Consider the following 20,604-nt stretch of genomic DNA (forward strand, 5'->3'; position numbering starts at 1 on the left):
GGATGACTTTCGTGAATTCTCCGCCACCAACTAGGGTTCAAGCCACAATGTTTTAGTCACCTTTCTGCCTTGAAAACATCAATTTTTACGGCCGCTGCTACAACAGCGGCTGCAACAATAACATTATTTTTCAGGCATGTGTACATGCCTAATTTTTCTGGCCTCTGGTGCTGCACTGTGGCTGCAAAAACTAAACAAAAAAAAAAATGCACATACAAGTGTCAATTCCCCTTTGTGATCGTTACCTTGTTGTGGTAAAGGGGCTTGCGTATCACAATGAAGCGATCATCACCTCTATGAGTGTGTTGGCAATGTTGCCACACCCCAGATGATAAGGCCGTTGCTTCATTATGATCAGACCAAAAGCGATCGGCTGGATAATTTTTCATAGAAAAAACTTTAAATTTTTTTTTTTTTTTTTTAAGTTGTATGGGTGGTTTTTTAATACATAAAATAAAAAAATCATAATAAAGTCTCTTAATAGTTTATTAGAAATAATGCAGACAATTTAAAAAATCCCCATCAATTCCAATACAAAGCAAGTACAAAGCTCAGAACAAAATTATTCCAGGATGTCGTAATGGTTCGTTAATTCGACAATGGTTAATCAATTCGACACACGTCCCCGGATAGGGGACGTAACAGGGATTAAACTGATAGGAATAGTACTAGTTAAGACACCACTCATATAGGGTGTCACAGCACATTGCTCCGTGCACGCGCAGTGCCCCAACTTGGGAGTAAGAGGACCGACCAAGCTGCTTTTTCCATCTCCCGGTTCCTAAAATCAATTCAGTTTGGTGTATCAGAGTTTGGTCTGTCACTGTAAAGGCAGTCGAAGGTACCCAGCCTAATTTTTTTTTTCACAAAAGGCAATCCCACCCTGATATGGGACGTAACAGGGATTAAACTGATGAGAATAGTACTACAGAAAATAGCACTCATATCGGGTGTGACAGTAAATTGCACGGCGCAGACGCAGTTACCGTGGCGTGGATTCAAATAAAGGGGAGGGAGCCAGCGTTTTTTTAACCATCTCCCCGTTCGAAAAATCAATTTAATAAATGGACCCCAGATTGGGGACGTGAAAGGGATTAAACTGATGAGAAGAGAGAACTACAGAAAATACCACTCATATCGGGTGTGACAGTAAATTGCACGGCGCAGACGCAGTGACCGTGGCGTGGATTCAAACAAAGGGGAGGGAGCCAGCGTTTTTTTAACCATCTCCCCGTTCGGAAAATCTATTTAATAAATGGACCCCAGATTGGGGACGTAACAGGGATTAAACTGATGAGAAGAGAGAACTACAGAAAATACCACTCATATCGGGTGTGACAGTAAATTGCACGGCGCAAACGCAGTGACCGTGGCGTGGATTCAAATAAAGGGGAGGGAGCCAGCGTTTTTTTAACCATCTCCCCGTTCGAAAAATCTATTTAATAAATGGACCCCAGATTGGGGACGTAACAGGGATTAAACTGATGAGAAGAGAGAACTACAGAAAATACCACTCATATCGCGTGTGACAGTAAATTGCACAGTGCAGACGCAGTGACCGTGGCGTGGATTCAAACAAAGGGGAGGGAGCCAGCGTTTTTTTTAACCATCTCCCCGTTCGAAAAATCTATTTAATAAATGGACCCCAGATTGGGGACGTAACAGGGATTAAATTGATGAGAAGAGAGAACTACAGAAAATACCACTCATATCGAGTGGGACAGTAAATTGCACGGCACAGACGCAGTGACCGTGGATTCAAACAAAGGGGTGGGAGCCAGCGTTTTTTTTAACCATCTCCCCGTTCGAAAAATCAATTCAATTCACCTTTCCGGGACCGTTGGTGTTGCACGTGGCTGGGTGGAGGAATAAACCTTCAATGAGATCAACGGGATATGGCTAGCTTGGTATCCAACCTTGTACAAATGGGGAGTTTGCGGTTGGGCAAATGGACTGTTTGCGGTTGTTTGCGGTGCATTAAAAGGGGAGTTTGGTCTGTCAATGTCTGTGAAGCGGGCGTAACCCCTACACTACCTGATCTATTCAACATCATACCTGATTGTATACACACGCTGAATGTTTTAAACCACGTTGTTCAAAAAAAAATTGCATTGTTATGTGATTTATGCCCTTTATGGATTAAAATCCAATTCTGCGTCAACTATGTAATTTTCCATGAGAGTTTTGCCATGGATCCCCCTCCGGCATGCCACAGTCCAGGTGTTAGTCCCCTTGAAACAATTTTTCCATCACTACTGTGGCTAGAAAGAGTCCCTGTGGGTTTTAAAATTCGCCTGCCTATTGAAGTCTATGGCGGCTCGCCCGGTTCGCCCGTTCCGCGAACATTTGCAGAAATTCGCGTTCGCCGTTCGCGAACGGAAAATTTTATGTTCGCGACATCTCTAATGGTGACATCATTGCAGGTCCTTCTCAACCACTGCCTGTTTTACTGGTCACATGCCCTGTGATGTTACCACAGGTCCTTCAGCTCTGCCAGTGCTTTAGATTTAATTGTATTGCTGTCCTGAGGATGACAATAAAGTTGTATCTAGCAGGCAGTCAGTACATTCGGGGTCTGGGACAAAACTTCAGGGGCCCAGGCCCCGAATGTTTTAGCCTAGCAATGCCCCTGCACCTCATACATGGCTGTAGTACAATGTAACTTCACAGCAGACTAGCAATTAAGACATATTTTTTTTTTCCTATCCATACACCTCCCAAAATATGTATAACTATGTAACTTCACTGCAGAATGGCTAATAGGACATACGTATATATTTCCTATTAATACACCCTGTAAATAGCTGTATCACACATAACTTGCACCCCAATAACAAGCAAGGTTTGCTGGAATTAGTGCTGTATCATATAATGCAAACAACCTAAAAACAACAGTATAACAGCAATTTGCATCCTCAATTAGTGCAGCAAGGTGTAATAGAATTGCTCCTATTACCTAGGCTGTACACTCCCCTATTGCACCCTATTCTCCTTTTATAGTGTAGATGATGCCTCCCTATCCTTACCTACACTATGAATAATCTTTCCCTGTACTTCAAATGCCTCATTCTCTCGTTCTTTGCTCCATGTCCTAACATGTGCAGCAGCCATTTTAGGAAAAAATGCAATTTGTTACCACAAAGCGTGAGGAAATCTAATTTTTCCAGAAATTTGGATTAAATTCAACTTCATCAACTTCGATTCGCTCGTCTCTATTTCTAATCTGTTTCTGTTCTGAAGAAAAATGGATGGTAGTGAAGCATCAAGTGGGAACTTTCTCTACCAAGTAATCAGTAGAATCACTAATTTATGAGGCTCGAAACTGAAATGTTGTTAAATGTGGAGATGAATTTTAAATTATAACATATAAATAAGCTACAGTATCACATGGTAGGGTATAATAACTGAAGTATGCAATTGATGATCCATAATATTAAAGACTACAATGGTTCAGAGAGCTTTTCTCTAAAATTGATTAACTTTAAGTCCTTTGTCAGGTGCAACAAGCCTGATTACATTCACAGGAAACTGCATCAAAATTCAATTATAAAAGAAAACAATTCTAATGAAAAAATACAAATAAAATACACCTGCTTCCTCTTTCTCATGTTGTTAATGCTAATACGTTCAATGTAGTGCATTATATTTTTAAAATGGTGAGTTTCAGAGCTGAAAATATACCTGAAACACAATGTGCAATAGACCCCTATATCGTAGGATAACACCTAAAAATAGCCTGAAAGATATTTGTAATGTGATTTCAGACCTTGTAACCGAAGCAGTAATAACTTGCCATGTTTGATATAGAAATGTTTCAGTATTGCAGCCTACTGTATTCATTTGCATGCTAATGCGTCTCATATGCATAAATAAATCCTCATCTCGGGTAACATCTCCTTTCAATTCAGTAAAGGTGGTACTTTATTAGTCCACGGAAGAAAAATGGCTTTGCAAAGCAAACATTCTTGTTAGCTGCAAATTCATTAGAAATGATTGTCATTCATTCATACACTCATCCATAGTCATTTAAGTTTCTTTCAAAGGATTTGTTAAATTGTATACATTCAAAAGTGCTCTAATTGTCTTAGTTGTCCTGAAAAATTGTGTGCAACATTTTGAGATTTGTTAAATTGTATACATTTACACAAAACATTTTAAATAAGTTTATAAGTGTGTAGCTTTACTTATCTTGTACAGATGCTAAATTATAGCTAGAAAGGAGCAGATTTTTTGAAATTTGTTGTTGGTCTGATTCTAACAATTTGGACAGAAGATACAGTACAACAGAAGATACAGTACAATTGCTTACAAATAAATTTGACCCAAATTGAAAGTGCTGAAATTGCCCTAATTGCCCTGAAAAGCTGTGTGTGACATTTTGGGTTCTCCTATGAGTGTATTGAACTACTTTCAAGCTCTTTCATGTCAAGCATTAGTAATGTTAAAGTTATAGCAACATATCTGGCTATGGACAAATGCATAGTTGCTAGTGGCAGCAAATATGGCTTATTCTAAGCAAATGGTACAACAAAATTCCCTTTTCAGGAGCAGCATCAATATAATATAGAACCTGACAAGAAAGGTAGGAGATGCACAACTGTGTGGGGGTAACAATAGTGGCAATAGTAGACATGACAATGCTATATGGAATCTGACAGACAAGGCAGGCCATATGGAAAAGGGTAGGGGTAGTAGTAGTGGCCATAGTAGCAGCACAGTATAGGACCTGTCGGACAAGGTAGGAGATAAGCTACTTTGTAAGGTAGCAGTGGCAGTAGTAGTGATAGCAGCAGAACTACATGTGATGGACAAGGCAGGAAATGTGCTGTGTAGGCATAGTAGTAGGGGTAGTAGCTGTAGCAACAGTATGGTGTGGAACATGATGGACAGGCAGACAACAGCAGTATCATTATTGGACAGGTTATAAGGTGCTAGGCGCTGTCAGCAGTGGCATAATTTTCACAATTATAATGTTTTCTACCCTTCTTGATGAGAATTTTGTCTACATCGGTACACTGAAGGCTGAACAAGTACATATATAGCAAAGTGGGTTGGCTCCAGCCTGCTGATCCAGAGGTCCATAAGGTCAGGGAATAGGGAATTTGACAATGCAAGAGCACAGTCCAGGTATGACTGAATCTCATTGTTCAGACAGTTGGTCTCTGCTTATGTGCATCAAGTTGGTGCAGAACTTGAATATCTGTTCCACCATGTTCAACAAATTGTTTTGGCTGCTTCTTGTTGTAGTAGTAATGATAGTAGATATGGCAGGAGAGTGGTGACTCAGAGGAGGCAGAGAGGAGACTTCTGGTCAGTTATGTGGGCAGCAGGCTTCTGCTTGGAAAAATCTATAGCAATTTGGGTACAGAGTGTATTCTGGTAATACAACAATTTTGCCTTCCTTTCAGTAGCAGATAAACATTCACCATTTTGCTTTTGTAGCAAGGGTCTAAGAGCGTGACTATCCTGTAGCAATCACTTTGCTAGAAGCTAATTATATGCTTGTCAGCAACCAAGCATGCAGCTTGCTCACCTTCATGTCAGATGACTCAGTTGTTTCAGACTTCACCCTACAGTGCAATGGTTGGTCATGGCCAGTGTTGTCAATGTCATCTGATGCCGCTGTTGTCTCTACTCACAAATCTGGGGGGCTTTTCAAAGTTTCTGAGTTTGCAACATGCATCCTTGAGTAGCTGCCAATGCTGTGGTTGTCTTGTGAATAATATAATTATTGACCACTTTACTTTGCTCATACATACACTCCAGCATATACAAGTTGGAATGGCAGTGAGTTGGAACATTGCATATCAAACTTAGGCAGACCTTTCTGTCACTGCAAGTAGATGAGATCATTCTTAACCACAATAAACAGCTGAAATGTGCAAACACTCTCCTGGACATGATCAGCACCTTCTGAATGCCACAATACATTTTCAAAAAGTGTAGCACTACCAAATGTATCGCATGGATCTTGCAATAAGCAGATATTATATCCACCAATTGCAGTTCAGCAACAATGTTCCTGCTATTGTCACTGACCATGTTTCCTAGTTATAATTGGCTTGGAGACATCCAGTCATAAATTTGCTGTTTGATGCAAATTAGCAACTGATCCACTGTGTGGCTTGTCTTACCTCAGCTATAAGAATGAGAGAAAAATAGGGAAGTGGAGGAAAGATGGGTTAAGAAGCACCAAGGGGACTATTAATGGGCAGGAAGGTATGATTGAAGGAGGTGGATATACGGTAGTCTGTGTACCGTTCCAGAGGCCGCACCCTTTAGAGAGCAGTGTACACTAGAAAACTGCAAAGTTTGTGCAGAAATGGAAAAAAAATAGGTGCCTGTATTCCCCTATAGAGCTCAGGTGGTGTCAGAGGAGGGAAGGAAATGGCACAGGAGGGCCAAGAGAGCGGCATAGTCAAGAGAATAGGTAAAAGTGAAACACTTAAGTCAGCACTAGACTATTTTATAATGTGGACTTAAAGGGAATCTGTCACGAGGATTTTGGGTATAAGAGCTGAGGACATGGGTTGCTAGATGGCCACTAGCGCATCCGCAATACCCAGTCCCCATAGCTCTGTGTGCTTTTATTGTGTATAAAAACCGATTTGATACATATGCAAATTAACATAAAAGAGTCATATCTTACTTGTGTGACCAGAGAAGAGTCATATTTTCAAGCTAATGAGTCATCTCAGGTTAATTTGCATATGTAACAATCGGTTTTTATACACAATAAAAGCAAATAGAGCTATGGGGACTGGATATTGCGGATGTGCTAGCGGTGATCTAGCAACCCATGTCCTCAGTTCTATACCCAAAAGTGAATGACGATGCTGCAGTGATAAAATGTTAGAATATTCCTCACCGGGGAGGGAGGTATAGGATAAGCATAAAACACCTATACCTTCCCCTCGCCCGCCGAGATCGCTCGTCAGATGGTATGAATTTGCCTCCACGTCCCAAAAGAATGATAATCAGGGTTCCAAGTGGAGAATTCTTTATTTGGTCAAAAAGCTCAACACGTTTAAGGTATATCCCCCTTTCTCAAGAGCAGAATATAATGTAACAGAAGAGTGCACATGGTGCTATATATATATATATATATATATATATATATATATATATACAGTACAGACCAAAAGTTTGGACACACCTTCTAATTCAAAGAGTTTTCTTTATTTTTATGACTATGAAAATTGTAGATTCACACTGAAGGCATCAAAACTATGAATTAACACATGTGGAATTATAAACATAACAAACAAGTGTGAAACAACTGAAAATATGTCATATTCTAGGTTCTTCAAAGTAGCCACCTTTTGCTTTGATTACTGCTTTGCACACTCTTGGCATTCTCTTGAAACAAAATCACAATTGCTGTGGCCAATATGGGGGAACTGCTCAAACCCCAAACACTGTAGCGTGTTTCTCATTGGGCGAGCAGTCCCACCGCATGTGAACCACAGAAATATCGTGGCAAATATGGGGGAGCTGCTCAAACCCCAAACACTGTAGCGTGTTTCATCCACACAATGCTCTGGTCTGTGTAGGATGCTTTTGTGGTGCATGTGGACCGTGCTGGCGTCCTCCCTTTGTAAGCATTAATTGCTCGGATGGTCGTTTGCTGCGGTCCACATGCGGTGGGACTGCTCCCCCAAAGTGAAACACGCTACAGTGTTTGGGTTTGAGCAGCTCCCCCATATTTGCCACCAATATTTCTGTGGTTCACATGCGGTGGGACTGCTCGCCCAATGAGAAAACACGCTACAGTGTTTGGGGTTTGAGCAGTTCCCCCATATTGGCCACTGCAATTCTGTGATTTTGTTTTATATGTATTGAATGTGCCTTTATCTGGCAATTTAACATTCCTTTCCACCTGAAAACCTCCATCCACACGGTCTGATTTTGGGTGTGGCTTACAGTCTTGCTTTGTTCACAATTGCACTAGCTGTCCTGCTAGGGCGGTTGTGTGGAAGCTTGGCTGTGAGCTGGATTACATCACCTTCAGACCGTGTTCACACCACAGTTAGCGTAGTGGTAGGACCCCTTGCCATGCTGAGTGACCGTGACGTGTGCATGATGGGCTCCGATATTTTCCTGACAGGAATATATTGGCAAAATGTCTCAGCTTTTAATATCTGCTTGTATGAACCAGCTAGTATAGTCAGTGGCATATCCCGTTTGGTGCATTTTCTTCAGTGATTTACATTCTCTTGATGAGCTTCAAGAGGTAGTCCCCTGAAATGGTTTTCACTTCACAGGTGTGCCCTGTCAGGTTTAATAAGTGGATTTCTTGCCTTATAAATGGGGTTGGGACCATCAGTGGAGTTGAGGAGAAGTCAGGTGGATACACAGCTGATAGTCCCTACTGAATAGACTGTTAGAATTTGTATATGGCAAGAAAAAAGCAGCTAAGTAAAAACAAAACGAGTGGCAATCATTACTTTAAGAAATGAAGGTCAGTCAGCTCGAAAAATTGTTGAAAACTTTTGAAAGTAAGGGCTATTTGACCATGAAGGAGAGTGATGGGGTGCTGCGCCAGATGACCTGGCCTCCACAGTCACCGGAACCCCGAACCCAATCGAGATGGTTTGGGGTGAGCTGGACTGCAGAGTGAAGGCAAAAGGGCAAACAAGTGCTAAGCATCTCTGAGAACTCCTTTAAGACTGTTGGAAGACCATTTCAGGGGACTACCTCTTGAAGTTCATCAAGAGAATGCCAAGAGTATGCAAAGCAGTAATCAAAGCAAAAGGTGGCTACTTTGAAGAACCTAGAATATGACATATTTTCAGTTGTTTCACACTTGTTTGTTATGTATATAATTCCACATGTGTTAATTCATAGTTTTGATGCCTTCATAGTCATGAAAATAAAGAAAACTCTTTGAATGAGAAGGTGTGTCCAAACTTTTGGTCTGTACTGTATATATATGTAACAATTTGCCAATTGAATGTCAATTGGCCGTAAATTTATCTGGAAAGGGTGAACGCCATGCCCTGGACCAATATGTCCGGAACCTAAATTCCATTGGTTGGAATTTGGCTTTTACTGCCCCACATGGATCCCAATCACGCTACCCTTCTTAGATCTGAAAGGAAGTTGTTCCAATAACCCAGGTGATGCGGAAACAACTTGAAATTCTACAAACAAGATATTTCTAGTGAAAAGCTACCCCAAAGGGTGATTGAAGAATTCTTTTAGAACCCTCAGAAAACAAAATTAATCAGATTGTTTGAAAACAACAATTAAACATCCTAAAAGCAAAGATCTGACACCACGTACAAACCAGGGGATGACAGCAAATATAAATACAACTTCATAACCCGCTATAATTCAGCCCACCACAGAATTAAGGAAATATTAAAGGGCTTCTACCACCAGAAATATGTTATTTAGCTGACTGACATTAGCGATGCGCTAGTCAGCACTACATAACAGTATGTTTTTTTACCTTTCTCCCTGCAGCTGTTTTGGTAAAATAAGCACTTTTATTATATGCTAATGAGGCCTCTAGGTGCTATGTGGGCGTAAAATCAGCACCTAGAGGATCCGTACTACTCACCCTTTATCTCCGCCTGGTCCCCTGTTCGCCCGCCCAGCTCCTCTTGATTGATGGCACGGTCCACCGCATCGTTGATGAAATCCGCCATGCGTCGTTCACTTCTGTCTTCGCGCGCAGGTGCTGATTTTTACGCCCACATAGCACCTAGAGGCTAATTAGCATATAACAAAAGTGCTTTTTTTACAAAAACGGCTGCAGGGGAGAAATGTAAAAAACATACTGTTATGTAGTGCTGACATTGGTGCATCGCTAATGTCAGTCAGCTACATAACAGTATTTCTGGTGGTAGAAACCTTTAAATCACCACTGGTCTATCCTACAGAAAGACCTCATTTTAGGTAAAGCTCTATATACACAACCACACCTCACCTTCCGTAAGAGCAAGGTCGTTTAAAGGAGATGTTGGCACATCTTGCCCCAAACTAAAACCTATCGACTAACATCACGACCATCACCACTATTGAACCTAGGGGCTTGATCAAATGTAAGCGTAAACGCTGTAAATTCTGTTCTATAATAAAGTAATGGGTTGAAAGAAGTAGAGATTACAACCTCAGGCGAGGGAAAATCACACTTTGTAGCCACATGGACTGCAGCACATGCAATGTAGTCTACCTACTGCAGTGTCCATGCGGGACCTCCAATATGTGGGCCGCACCACCCAGAACCTGAGGGAAAATATTATCCCCTCCACCGTTCTAATATCACAAAAAAATAAATGAAAAACAGTGTCTCTAGACACTTTGCACAAGTCCACTCCGGTGTTCATCTTTTCTAAGCTTAACCCCTGTAGAATGGGTCCCTAAATCCTTTCAACATTTATGCCGAAAGGAATGTTTGGATTTTTGTTTTAATTTTCTCAATTCCCTTTGGTCTTAATGAATCTCTAGAACATAACAACTACTAATGACTCCCCTGACTCATTAGGCCTCCTATCATACAGAGAAAAACTATATATCCCCCAATGTATTTATAGTTGGATATAATACAGCTTTTTATTAATATCTACTAATATTTATTAGTCATGTTCATGTATTTTTATATATATATATGTATTATTTATTAGGTATTTTCATGTATTTTTATATAATGTGTAATTCTTTTTTTGTATTTTTTTATGTATTTAACTAATATATATATATATATATATTATATAATATATATATTTGAATTATTATATTAATATATCTTCTTATGATAAGATTTCTTTTATCACCATTATTTATTACCATTTACATGTTATATATTCATTTTAGTACTATATATATATATATATATATATATATATATAATATATATATATACTCACCTAAGAGATTATTAGGAACACCTGTTCTATTTCTCATTAATGCAATTAGCTAGTCAACCAATCACATGGCAGTTGCTTCAATGCATTTAGGGGGGTGGTCCTGGTCAAGACAATCTCCTGAACTCCAAACTGAAATGTCAGAATGGGAAAGAAAGGTGATTTAAGCAATTTTGAGCGTGGCATGGTTGTTGGTGCGTATTTCACAATCTGCTCAGTTACTGGGATTTTCACGCACAACCATTTCTAGGGTTTTACAAAGAGGTGTGGATGCAAGAGGTCAGAGGAGAATGGGCCGACTGATGCAAGCTGATAGAAGAGCAACGTTGACTAAAATAACCACTCGTTACAACCGAGGTATGCAGCAAAGCATTTGTGAAGCCACAACACGCACAACCTTGAGGCGGATGGGCTACAACAGCAGAAGACCCCACCGGGTACCACTCATCTCCACTACAAATAGGAAAAAGAGGCTACAATTTGCACGAGCACACCAAAATTGGACTGGTTGAAGACTGGTCTGATGAGTCTCGATTTCTGTTGAGACATTCAAATGGTAGAGTTCGAATTTGGCGTAAACCGAATGAGAACATGTACATATCCATCCTCTGATGGCTACTTCCAGCAGGATAATGCACCATGTGACAAAGCTCGAATCATTTCAAATTGGTTTCTTGAACATGACAATGAGTTCACTGTACTAAATGGCCAACACAGTCACCAGATCTCAACCCAATAGAGCATCTTTGGGATTTGGTGGAACGGGAGCTTCGTGCCCTGGATGTGCATCCCTCAAATCTCCATCAACTGCAAGATGCTATCCTATCAATATGGGCCAACATTTCTAAAGAATGCTATCAGCACCCTTGTTGAATCAATGCCACATAGAATTAAGGCAGTTCTGAGGGCAAAAGGGGGTCCAACACCATATTAGTATGGTGTTCCTATAATTCTTTAGGTGAGTGTGTGTGTGTATATATATATATATATAATATATATATATGGTATATATATATATATATATATTAATATATATATTGTAGGAAGGCACAGGGTGTCCGTCATTGACGGAAGGTACGTGTCACCGAGGTTCCTGGCCTCGGTAAGATAAGAACCGGTAACTTTGTGTGTCAGCGGCAGCTAGTGCTCGCTGACACTGTTGTACTTAGTATGGCTGTAAAGCCAATCCGGGCCAGTTCTTATTAGGAGCAGCCAAAGAGCAGGGTGGGTGGCTTTTCCCCACGTCCAGGCCAGGTTCTGGGCTGGGGTTTAAAAACCCAGCCAGCAGCTAAGCTGGGTGTGGTGTGATTCTCCAAGTGATACTGGAGCTGTGGAATTTCTATGTTTTGGGAGCTGAGGAGACGCGACCTGCCAGGCTAAGAGCCGCATGAGAGCAGCCTGCTGTGGACTGCCAGGTGATTTGTGGAATCTTGCTGTGTGAATTAACACCAAGACCCTTGTAAAATGTTGTTTTTCCTTTTCTGCTTGTTTTGGTGTGAATAAACACTGAACTTTTGTTTTTCAACCGTGGTCTTGCCTCTGTGTTGCGTCCGCTTAGCCTACCTACCAGAACAAATCCCTACAATTGGTGACTGGAGCTGGCAAGCGCAGTGAGGCTGGTGTGAACGCCGAAGTATTTTTGATTTGCATTTTTGGGCACGGTTGTATGTCATTTATTAAAACAGCTAAATTCAAACCTGTGGCTCACGACAAAATGGAGGCTGTTGTAAAGGCCCTCATGGAGACAAACCTGCTGCAGCGAGAGGCTAACAAGCAGCAGCAAGAGACCAACTAGTTGCTGCTACAACACGTAATGGCTTTGCAAACAGCAGGAGCAACCCCAAGCGTCCATAGATGCCGGAAAGCAGTCTGTACGCGATCCCTAAGATGACACCCACAGATGACATCGAGACCTACCTGGCGATTTATGAGAAAGTGGGCCACCAGGGAAAGGCTGTCCCAGGACCCAGTGGGCTGAGATAGTTGCTCCTTTCCTGCCGTCAGAATCTCAGCGGGTGTATTTCGATTTGCTGGACGATCAAGCGGCCGACTACCCAAAGGTAAAAGGGAGATTTTGGCAAGACTGGGGTGAATGTGCTGGTCCGGCCCAGCGGGTGCATCAGTGGGAGTTCAACCCGCTGAGCCCGTGAGACCCCAGTATTATAACCTGCTCAACCTGTTGCAAAAGTAGCTACAACCTGACGTGCTGAGCCCCACTGCTATGCTGGACCGGTTTGTTAGGCAGGCAGGTTCTGGAGGGCTCTGCCACCCCCTCTCCAGGCAATGGATTGCCAGGTGTCTCCAGGTAATGCGCTGGAGATGGTCGACCTGGTGGAGCACTATGAGGCTACCCGGAACTTACAGGGGGGTTCTTTTGGAGGGGGGCACTCAAATCCCGTATCCCTCCACCCCGGACCCGGCGACTGGTGCCCACCAAACCTACCCGGGATGTAACCCCTTTGGACCCCGCTCTAATAATCTGCTGGTTGTGTCGGGAGCCTGGCCATGTTTGAGTGGACTGTCCACAGCAGGGGGAACCCATGGACACGAACTATGGCTTCCGTCAATCATTGTATGCCAGGAAACTGTGTGCCGTGGGTGCTCCGGAGTTTCTGAACCACCTGTGCCATGTGGAGGTGGGGGGACGCTCCAGCGGAGGCTCTGTTGGACTCAGGGAATCTGGTGACCCTGGTAAGTGATTCCCTGGTATGCTCCGCTGAGTACACCGGCCGTAAGGTCGGAGTCATGTGTGTACATGGAGACTTAAAAGACTACCCCACTGCCATGGTGTCTCTGTCCACGGTTTCCGGCAGGTGACCATGAGGTTGCTGTCGCAACCAACCTTCACTATGAACTTATAATAGGGAGAGACTTCCCGGGCTTCCCGGCACTGTGGCCGTCTACGGGGAGTGACTGATACCCATGTGACAAGGTAACCCAAGAAGAGTGGCCCGGCTCAGGGGGAGATCCAAACCCTGGGAACTTAAGTCCGAAGGGCCAGCGGTAGGGGTGACTGCCACTTCGGTGGAAGAGGGGAAACAACCCCGCTAAGTGTAATGGTGGGAGACAAGGAGGACTTGCCGCCTGGCCTGAGCTGGCAGACCTCAATGTCTCCGGGGATAATTTTGGCACTGCACAACACCGTGATCCAACCTTATCCTAGCCTGGGAAAAGTTACTAAAATAGATGGTGAACTACAACAACCAGGGGTGTTCCCCCTGTTTTTGTGGTTCATCAGGATATGTTGTATCGGGTAAATCAGCTACTGAGGTGATTCCATTGAACAGTTGGTGGTGTGCTCCAGGCTTATCGCAAACTCGTGTTAGAGTTAGCCCACCAGCATGTTCTCGGGGGTCATCTGGGAATGCAGAAAACACAGGACCAGATACTACAAGGGTTTTACTGGCCCAGTGTGTTTAAAGAGGTGGACGAGTTCTGTAAGTCTTGTCCGACCTGCCAGGCAACTAGCCCCCAGCACCTTTTTTGCAATCCCTTGGTACCTCTCCCGATCGACAACGAGGTACTGTTTGAGTGAATCGCTATGGACCTAGTAGGCCCAGTACCGAAGTCCGCTAGGGGACACCAACACATCTTGGTTGTCCTTGATTACACCACTCGGTACCCGGAAGCAGTGCCACTGCGACATACATCGGCAAGACTTATAGCTAAAAAGCTAATGGAAATGTTCTCCCGAGTGGGGCTACCTAAAGAGGTTCTGACTGACCAGGGGACCCCTTTTATGTCCAAGGTCATGAGGGAACTCTTTAAGTTACTGCATATTAAACAGTTACGGACGTCCGTGTACCATCCACAAACGGATGGACTGGTTGAAAGGTTTAACAAAACTCTAAAAACCATGTTAAAAAGGGTGGTGTCCAAAGATGGAAAGGATTAGGACCTTCTTCTGCCCTATCTCATGTTTGCAGTGCGAGAGGTGCCCCAGGCCTCTTCTGGGTTCTCTCGCTTCGAATTGCTATATGGCAGACATCCTCGTGGTTTGTCTGACTATCCAAAGAGGCTTGGGAACAACAACCCACTCTGCATAAAAGCGTCCTTGAATATGTTACCAAGATGCAACAGCGGCTAGAGACCGTTTTGCCTCTTGTCAGGGAGCATATGGAGGCCGCTCAGCGAGCCCAGAGTCTGATCTAAAATCGTCAGGCCCGGGTCCGGATATTTAACCCGGGTGATCGGGTTTTGGTTCTGGTGCCGAACGTGGACAGTAAGTTCCTAGCTAGGTGGCAGGGGCCCTATGAGGTGCATGAAAAAATTGGAGACATAAATTACAAGGTACACCAGCCGGGGAGGCGAAGGCCGAAGCAGGTGTACAATGTTAATTTACTAAAACCTTGGAAGGATAGGGAAACCTGTACGGAAGACAGCTCGCGACCGGGTTTTCTAGGGGAAGAGGTTCCGGCTCCTCTGTCTGATGCAAGGGCAGCGGTTACCACAATAAAAATTGCGGACAGCCTCTCCTCTAAACATCCTCAGGAGACCAGGGAGTTATTTAGTCGGAACACGGATGTGTTCTCGGACCTCCCTGGACGCACTTCCGTAATCCAACATGACATTGTCACTGAGCTTCAGGCAAAAGTCCCCTTGAAGCCATACTGGGTGCCCGAGGCTCGGCGAAAAGCCATCTTGGAGGAAGTGCAGCTCATGCTGCGGCTAGACGTCTTTGAAGAATCTAAAAGTGAATGGGCCAGTCCTATAGTCTTAATTTCTAAGCCAGATGGGACATTACAATTTTGTAACGATTTTAGGAAGTTGAACAAAATATCTAAATTCGATGCATATCCCATGCCTCGGGTAGATGAACTAATTGAAAAGTTAGGCCAAGCCAGGTATTTTTCTGTTTTGGACCTCAGGTACCCTTGACGGAGGCTGCCAAAGAGAAAACTGCCTTTGTCACACCAGAAGGGCTGTACCAATATAAGGTGTTACCCTTTGGCTTGCATAGCGCCCCCGCCACTTTTCCACGTCTAATGGATATTGTACTTCATCCATATCGGCGGTACGCCTCTGCTTACCTGGACAATATTATCATTCACAGTACTGACTGGGAAAGTCACCTGTCACCTGGACTAACAGCTAACCCAAAGAAATGTGCAATAGGGTTAGAGGAGACTAAAATAACTTGGGTATGTTATTGGGCACGGAGTCATCAAACCCCAAGTAGACAAAATAGAGGCGATACGGAATTGGCCCCAACCTGCCACCTCTAGACAAGTAAAGTCATTCCTGGGAATGGTGGGCTATTATACGAGGTTTGTCCTTATTTTGCACTTTAATGGCTCAGTTGACAGGGCTCTTAACCTCTTCAGGACACAGGGCATACAGGTACGCCCTGATGTCCTGGTACTTAAGGACACAGGGCGTACCTGTACGCCCTGTGTATTTCCTATCACCGCTGCGCGGCGGGCGGTGATCGGAAGCCGGTGCCTGCTCAAATCATTGAGCAGGCACCTCGGCTAAATGCCAGCGGGGGTCCCGTGACCCCCCCATCTCGGCGATCGCCGCAAACCGCAGGTCAATTCAGACCTGCGGTTTGCGGCTTTTTATTGTGCGGACTGCGGCGGCGCCTGTGACGTGCCTGTGAGATCCAGCCCCCTGGATCTCACAAACCGGAAGCTGTATGAGTAATACACACTGTATTACTCATGCAGCCAATGCATTCCAATACAGAAGTATTGGAATGCATTGTAAAGGATTAGACCCCCAAAAGTTGAAGTGCCAAAGTGGGACAAAAGTTTTCCCCCAAAAATTTTTTAAGTTTCAAGTAAAAATAAACAAAAAAGTCATTTTCCCAAAATAAAGTAAAAAAAAAAATGGTAAAAAATAGGGGTGTGGAATAGACATATTAGGTATTGCCGCGTGCGTATCGACAGGCTCTATAAACATATCACATGACCTAACCCCTCAGATAAACACTGTAAAAAATAAAAAATACAAACTGTGCAAAATAAACCATTTTTTTGTCACCTTACATCACAAAAAGTACAACAGCAAGCGATCAAAAAGGCGTATGCCCACCAAAATAGTACCAATCTAACTGTCACCTCATCCCGCAAAAAATGAGCCCCTACCTGAGACAATCGCCCCAAAAAAAAAATATATATATATGGCTCAGAATATGGAGACACTAAAAAAATATACATATTAGGTATCGCCGCATCCGTAATAAGTTACTCTATAAAAATATCACATAATCTAACCCCTCAGATGAACACCGTAAAAAAATAAAAACGGTGTAAAAAAGCAATTTTTTGTCATCTTACATCACAAAAAGTGTAATAGCAAGCGATCAAAAAGTCATATGTACCTAAAAATAGTACCAATCAAACCGTCATCTCATCCCTCAAAAAATGAAACGCTACCTAAGATAATCGCCCAAAAACTGAAAAAACTATGGCTCTCAGACTATGGAAACACTAAAACATGATTTCTTTTTTGTTTCAAAAATGAAATCATTGTGTAAAACTTACATAAATAAAAAAATTGTATACATATTAGGTATCGCCGCATCCGTGACAACCTGCTCTATAAAAATACCACATGAACTAACCTGTCAGATGAATGTTGTAAATAACAAAAAAAAACGGTGCCAAAACAGCTATTTCTTGTTACCTTGCCTCACAAAAAGTTTAATATAGAGCAACCAAAAATCATATGTACCCTAAACTAGTAGTTTCAAAAATGGGGTCACTTTTTTGGAGTTTCAATTGTAAGGGTGCATCAGGGGGGCTTCAAATGGGACATGGTGTAAAAAAAACAGTCCAGCAAAATCTGCCTTCCAAAAACCGTATGGCATTCTTTTCCTTCTGTGCCCTGCCGTGTGCCGATACAGCAGTTTCCGACCACATATGGGGCGTTTCAATAAACTACAGAATTGGGGCCATAAATATTGAGTTTTGTCTGGCTGTTAACCCTTGCTTTGTTACTGGAAAAAATGGATTAAAATGGAAAATTTGCCCAAAAATTTTAATTCAGAAATTTCATCTCCATTTGCCAATAACTCTTGTGGAACACCTAAAGGGTTAACGACGTTTGTAAAAATCTGTTTTGAATACCTTCAGGGGTGTAGTTTCTTAGATGGGGTCACTTTTATGGAGTTTCTACTCTAGGTGTGCATCAGGGGGGCTTCAAATGGGACATGGTGTCAAAAAAAACAGTCCAGCAAAATCTGCCTTCCAAAAACCGTATGGCATTCCTTTCCTTCTGTGCCCTACCGTGTGCCCGTACAGCAGTTTACGACCACATATGAGGTGTTTCTGTAAACTACAGAATCAGGGCAATAAATATTGAGTTTTGTTTGGCTGTTAACCCTTGCTTTATTACTGAGAAAAATGGATTAAAATGGAAAATCTGCCAAAAAAGTGAAATTTTGAAATTGTATCTCTATTTTCCATTAATTCTTGTGGAACACCTAAAGGGTTAACACAGTTTGTAAAATCAGTTTTGAATACCTTGAGGTGTGTAGTTTCTTAGATGGGTCACTTTTTTGGAGTTTCTACTCTAGGGGTGCATCAGGAGGGCTTCAAATGGGACATGGTGTCAAAAAACCAGTCCAGCAAAATCTGCCTTTCAAAAACCGTATGGCATTCCTTTCCTTCTGCGCCCTGCCGTGTGCCCGTACAGCAGTTTACGACTACATATGGGGTGTTTCTGTAAACTACAGAATCAGGGCCATAAATATTGAGATTTGTTTGGCTGTTAACCCTTGCTTTGTAACTGGAAAAAAAATATTAAAATTGAAAATCTGCCAAAAAAGTGAAATTTTGAAATTGTATCTCTATTTTCCAAAAAAGTGACACAAGTCAGGCAGGCCAAACGCACAGCATGGGCCAGGAGAAGACCAGGAAGCAGTGAGTGCAGTAGAGAGTGCCAAAGCTACAGATATGTTAATTTATTTATTAATTATCTCTGATGGGGGCCTGATTAATGTTGATCGAGCACCATAGTGCTCAGGTGCTTGTGGGCTCAGGCCGAACACATCGGGATGCTCGGGTGCTCGAGTATAATGGAAGTCAATGGGAGAACCCGAGCATTAAACCAGGCAACCCCTGCTCTGAAGAGGGGAGGGTGCCTGGTTCACAGGAAAAGGTCATAAATTGATGGAAACACCACTAAAATGGTTTTGGGAACAGCATGGGGAGGATGTCTGGATGCATCTTGTACTCCCAGGTCTCTGCTGGGAACGATGTCCGAGTAGTATGCCACTTTTACAGACAATAATATGGACAAAACCGAAGATAAAAATTTGAAAAATTGTTAGTAAACATTCTTTCCTCTATATTTACTTGTATATAAGGTGCAAGTGCTGCCAAAAATTACAAGAAAGAGGCACTCCGATGCAACCTGTATATAACATAAAGGAGGGCCTCATTCACATTGTGGTACAATTGTTCAGGTAGTGGGACTACTACACTCATAAAGCCTATGCACTAAGTGAAAGGGCTGCCAAAAATTTTAAGGAACCGGCATTACAATACACCCTTTGTTACACATAAAGGAGGGCATCATAGACAGCCTTGAAAAAATATGATTGATGGCCTGCTGGTTACCCTCAAAATCATTTGGAGCAAGGGCCTGCTGATCTGACCATCTAAAACATTATGGGCGAGGGCCTGCTGCCGCTTTGGTGAATCTAGATGACCTATGCCCGATCGCACGTCCCCGTGACGGCGTGGATCCATTCGGATGTCTGCTTTATCAACTTTCGATGTTATTATCAGAACGAACCATAGTGACCATGGGTAACGGGGAATCAGGGTTTGATTCCGGAGAGGGAGCCTGAGAAACAGCTACGGCTACAACTTCCAAGCAAGGCAGCATGAGTGCAAGTTATCTATTAGGTATATAAGGTGCAAGTGCTGCCAAAAATTACAAGAAAGAGGCACTCCGATGCAACCTGTATATAACATAAAGGAGGGCCTCATTCACATTGTGGTACAATCGCCTGAAGGTGAGCTGACCCAGTAAAAGATTGTAGGTGAGGGCCTGCAGATGAACTGACGCTGTAAAAGATTGTAGGTGAGGGCCTGCAGGTGAGCTAACCCTCTAAAAAATTATATGCGAGGGCTTGCAGGTGAACTGACCCTGTAAAAGATTGTAGGTGTGGGCCTGCTGGTGAGCTGACCCTCTAAAAGATTGTAGGTATGAGCCTGCAGATAAACTGACCCTGTAAAAGATTGTAGGTGAGGGCCTGCAGGTGAGCTGACCCTCTAAAAAATTATATGTGAGGGCCTGCAGTTGAACTGACCCTGTAAAAGAAGATTGTAGGTGAGGGCCTGCCAGTGAGCTGACCCTCTAAAAAATTATGTATCAGGGCTTGTAGGTTAACTGAACCTGTAAAAATTATATGTGAGATCCTGCAGCTGAGCTGACCCTGTAGGTGAGGGCTTGCTGATGAGCTGACCCTCTAAAAATTATATGTGAGATCCTGCAGCTGAGCTGACCCTGTAAAACATTATATGCGTGGGCCTGCTGGTGAGCTGACCCTGTGCAACATTATGTGCAAAGGGCATATATGCGAGGGCATTATATGCGACAAATAAGCATGTTGATATGATGGAGGAGGAGGAGAAGGATGAGAAAAGGAAGATTCAATCATATACCCTTGTTTGTGCTTGAAGGGGTGCATGGGAATACAGTGTATTCAATAAACCATAAAAGCCACATTTAAAGTGCCTTTATGTTCATCAGCTTTCCTCTGGTGGAGTCGAGAAGTCAT

The sequence above is a fragment of the Bufo bufo genome, chromosome 5 (genome assembly GCF_905171765.1).
Source record: "Bufo bufo chromosome 5, aBufBuf1.1, whole genome shotgun sequence".
NCBI lineage: Eukaryota > Metazoa > Chordata > Amphibia > Anura > Bufonidae > Bufo > Bufo bufo.